This window comes from Hipposideros armiger, unplaced genomic scaffold, assembly GCF_001890085.2.
Source record: "Hipposideros armiger isolate ML-2016 unplaced genomic scaffold, ASM189008v1 scaffold_316, whole genome shotgun sequence".
Lineage (NCBI taxonomy): Eukaryota > Metazoa > Chordata > Mammalia > Chiroptera > Hipposideridae > Hipposideros > Hipposideros armiger.
The window spans coordinates 1,533,747-1,538,368 of NW_017731666.1; the positions used below are offsets into that span (position 1 = coordinate 1,533,747).

At 60.6% G+C, this 4,622-nt stretch overlaps 1 protein-coding gene across 4 annotated transcripts in view; it reads right to left on the reverse strand.

Annotated features, from left to right (window-relative positions):
* The window catches only part of KCNAB2 (potassium voltage-gated channel subfamily A regulatory beta subunit 2), a 95,656-nt gene that overhangs the window by 66,660 nt on the left and 24,374 nt on the right, over positions 1–4,622 (reverse strand). Inside the window, exon 1 of one of the 4 annotated variants that reach the window (XM_019660373.1) lies at positions 160–251. The exons of the other annotated variants lie outside the window; for them this stretch is intronic. The gene's annotated coding sequence lies outside the window, so the exon portion shown is untranslated. Of the gene's footprint in view, positions 1–159; positions 252–4,622 lie in introns of those variants that run through there. 4 annotated transcript variants of the gene reach the window in all.

The following is a 4,622-nucleotide window of genomic DNA, read 5'->3' on the forward strand; positions in this document are numbered from 1 at the left end:
AGCCAGTCCTCTGGGGGTGTGCAGCCTAAGGGGCTGCTGGCCTGTAAGCCCTGGATGTTAGGGGGGCACTCAAGCCCTGCTCAGGGAGCTGGGGTGCCATCATCCCCTCAAGCAGGAAACCCATCTTGGGAAACAGGGTCCCCGAAACACCCCTAGTACCTGCTCCTGGATTAGAACGACCAGAGACAAGACCATTTTGGTAGAAGGCGGACGGCCGAGGAACCGCAGGGTTGACAAGGAAGTCGGGGGCGGCGAGTGCCACAGAGTGGAGGATGCCTGGTAAGCCATGGCCCTGGGGAACTGGGGTGTGGCTTCCAGTCCCAGGCACCCAGAGGAGGGCCCCTGGCACCCAACCTCCTGGCAGTGCTGCAGCCTGGTGGCAGGAGGCAGACCCTCCCAGGCAGGCTGTGGGCCCCTTCCTCAGGGACGGGGGCAGGGACCACAGCGACCAGCTCGTCCAGGTGACATTAGGCTTCCTGATTATTGTGCCAGGACCGTCCTCACAGCCCTGGGTGTGGTGCTGCTGCTCCCCGCAGGCTACAGATAACAACACTGAGGGTCAGAGGGGTCGGGCTAGGACTCCAGCCCAGGGCTGGCTGACTGCAAAGCTGTGCGCTGAGCTGGGCACAGCTCTGATGTCCCCCAACTGGATGGTGAGCCCGGGCGGGACTCTGCCTCCCCCAAGTCCCATCCCCGGGCCCTGCACTGTGCTAGAGCACAGCAGGTGCAAGTGGACAACATGGGGTGGGGTGGGGTGGCTCGGCAGGTGAGGGGGACCCCCTCGGTGGGGAGCTCTCCTTCCTCTGCAGCCTCTCCCTGCTCTGTCCTTCCTTCCTCCCTGGGGGGCAAGGTCACCTGGGGGCATGTGAGCAAAGGGATGACAGAACAGTCCACCCGCCCCACCTGTGATGGGGCTCTGAAACTTCTGCAGGGAGTCAGCCATCTTGGCTGCTCTGCATCCATTACTGATGGGGGAGGGGCGTGCTGTTGTGTGTCCCTGCTGGGGCAATGGGGGGAGAAAGAGGAAAGAGAAGGCAGAAGTGAACAGTTTGGGCTGCTCGGTACCTATTCGTAACTGATTGAAGAAGGCAGAGGCGTCGGGAGGTGCACAGAAAGAGAAGGGAGAGGAGAACGGAAGAAGAGCGAGGCCATGGGAGGCGTGGGGCGGCCTCCGCAGCGGAGCCCCTTCTGGGCCTTGCCCCAGCCCTCTCCGCCTTCAGCCCTCGCAGGCAAGGGCACTTTTACAGATGAGAAAAGCAAGGCCCATGGACACTCGATACTCCCCACGGCCACACAGCCCATCAGCGGCAGAGCTGAGACGGAACCGGGGGGGTCAGACTCCAGACTGGGGCTCTTATCTCTACCCCTACAGAGACCCCCACCCCTGCCCTGCATCCTGGCTCAGGACAGGTGCCTGCCTCCGCCCACCCGCCAGCAGGAGATGTTGCCGTGACCCCGTGTGTCCTCGCGTGCAGACTGAATTCCGGCTATCACAGCTCCCCGGGAACAGGTACCAGCCAAACATCTCAGACCAAGACCTCCAGCCTCGCCGGCTGCCTGTGGCATTAGTCACAGGGAGCCCGCCCTCACACCGCAGCTTCAGTCCTGGCCCCTGAACGTGAATCCTGTTTCTTCAGGTGTCCGCCAACTCTTTCTAAAACTTACCTGGGCCCGAAGGGCAGGTGGTTGTTAAACGCTGGCTGGCAAAGTTAGAAATGCCTCATGTGGTCAACACACAGCTTCCCTTCTGCCTCGAAACCTCTGGGCCGGAGATTTCAGCCAGGCCAGCGAACGTGGCAGAGAGCTGGTGACAGGCCCAGCTGCCACCCATGAGCCCTCTCCTGAATTCTCTTCCAGCCAGTGTGGCCTGGGACAGTCTGTCGGCAAAGTCCTGGTGGGTAGGGCGTCCAGGAAAGCTTTGCTTCCCTGATGGAGGGGCAGGCTTTCGGTACGTTCTTCCTCACCGAGGAGCTGCCGACCCAGCTCTGCCTCCATTTCAGCAGCAGGAGTGATGCTGGGCAGGACACGTCTCAGGCCCGAGCAGGGTCGGGAGGAGGCAGCACAAGGGGCTGCAGCAATCGTCTTGTGTTGTACTGTCCCCCACCCAGCTCGGCCACAGAACACGAGTGTGTCCAGGCCGGGCTTGGGACCTCACAGCGCTTCCAGATATTTCTGCAGTGCAAGCAGCAAGTACTGAATGAGTCTGCCTCGACGTAACTCATGTTTCTGGGCCAGGGCCCAGGGTGGAGGGGCATGTCCCCGAGTGCAGCAAGAGAACTGGGTTCACGCGTCCTAGGTCCTCCTGGGTGTGAGGAGGAGCAGAGAGCCGGGTCCAGGGTCCAGACACTGGCTCCCTTTGCAAGCTCCCCCGCTGGGGGTCTGCACATCTCCCCTGCGGGGACGTTGGGCAGGTCATTCCCATGGGGACAACTGAAATCACGAGAAAGGTCTGTTGTACGTTGATGTGAAATGAGCTCCCGTGTAACTTCTACTTGGCGGGCCCACTTCCACTCTCTGGAGACAAGTAAACCCCGTCTCTCTGTCACACAGCCTTCGTTTCAGCACCCGAGGACATCTGACACTGGCTCCATCGCGAGTTAACAACATTGCTTCTTCCGAAGCTTCCACACGAGGTTTCCAACTTAACGGACAAATGTAACCTGGGTGATGGCATGCAACACACTTTACATGGCTGTCACATGGAACTCATGTGCAACCTTAAAGGTGGCCAGGTGACCGTGCCACGAGGCCGCCGAGGCCAAGGTCATCCGTCTGGTAAGTGGTGGGGCAGGAATGTGACGCTCGAAGGTCCGACTCCAGCGCCTGGTGCTTGACTAGCCACCCTCAGTCTGGTCTCTTTCTGGAACAGCACCTACATCACCTCCTTCCCAGGTGCTTTGGTTTTGTCTGGAGGTGCCCAGACCGAGAGCAGTATCTCCTGTCACGGTCAGCAGCGACTGGCGCGAGGTAGCCTCCCTCCTTGCTCTGGGACAGGGCTGGCCAAACTGCTGTGGCCCTCAGGCCCGATCCAGCCCATTCCTGGGTTTGCATGGCCCTGAGCTAAGAACGGGTTTCATGTAAAGTGGTTGGAAGAAAAAGAAAAGNCGAGTGCACGCAGGGTATTGGTTCTGTCTGTGGGGTCGTCGGGGGCAGGACGCGGAGAGGCCCAGTTGCTGGAAGCGGCCTGGGGGTCAACAACCCAGTTCCCGAGCAGCAACCTCAGCTCTCGCTCAGATTCAGATGGGGCTGGGGTGAACGGCGCCAATGTTACTAGGGGTGGGGGGGTGGTCATAGTCAGGACCCTGCTGTTTGCCACAGAGGGACCTGCCTCTCCTCTAAGCTCCTGAGGCCCGAGCCAGGGGAGCCCAGTGGCATGGTGACCCGCCAGCCTGACAGTAAACAGCACGGACCGACCATCGTCAGAACGGCAGAAGATTCTGGACCACAGAGTCCCAGTGAGAATTTCTTAAAGAGGTCACAGGCTGAAAATTTCAATCTTTTCAAAGCAACATTCAAATGCCTGTCCCCTGATTATAAACAAGTTGACCTAGCACAGAGCCCAGGTCTGGTCTGCTGCAGGGAGAGGCCCTGTTCACATGTATTAATGTCACAATTAAAAAAAAAGTCACGGCCAAGGAATTCCAACTTTCCCAAAGTGACGCTGAAATGCGCTTACACAGCCCACCCAAACCATACCCCTTTCTCATGCACCGCTCGGCTGGGCGCCTCCCCACAGAAGCAGACGCCTCACTGTGGCCCCCCGGCTATGCCAGAGCTGTGATGCACAGTGATGGCTGGGGCCACCTGGGGTCAGTGGCCAAAGGCCCCCAGTGTTGGGAACAACCACCGTCCCTCCCTGAGAGGGAACAGGGAATCAGACCATGAGGTGGGGGGCCTGCTCTCCCGGCCGTAGCTCCCCCAGCTCCACCCTGATCCCAGCGACCATACAAGGAAGGATGCCACGCAGGGCCCTCACCTGGTGCCAGGCAGAGGGAACCTCAGCGCTTTACAGACCGCATGAGCTGCAGGGAGCCAGGCGAAGGTGTGGGAGATGGAAGCCAGCGTGCTCTGGCGTCCCCATCACCATTCCCAGTGCCCAGGGCATAGGCCTTTCACTCGTTCTCTGGGCAAATGCGTCACAGTTCCCAGCCTTGCCCCACTGCCTATCAGTCACCCTGCCTCCCACTGTGACCACACCTGCACTGGCACCCTGCTGGGGCCCAGAGGAGAGCAGCCAGCAGGGGACGGAGGAGATGCTCAGGAGAAGCTCCTGGCTGTTCCGGGCAGGGAGGAAGCCCTTGGGGCACCGCGGAGCTCCCTGCCCCCGCCCCTCCATCCTCCTCCCCCTCATGGTGCCCACGGGAGGTCGTGCTGTGGTGCTGGGGCTGCAGGCCGCCCTCCCCTTCCCAGGACACACGTGCAGGGTGGGGAAGGGCTTCCCGAGTCCTCCAGCCACCCTGCACTCAGCCCTGCAGGGGAGAGAAGTGGTGGGGGCCCATTCACTTTGTTTTTCTGGCAGGGACCTTCACTTCTTGCCCTGTGAAACTACTTTCCACTTGGGGTTGGGAAATCCCAGGCCAGGGGTTCCTGGGGACAGCAGATGGGCAGGGATCTCTCGGGCT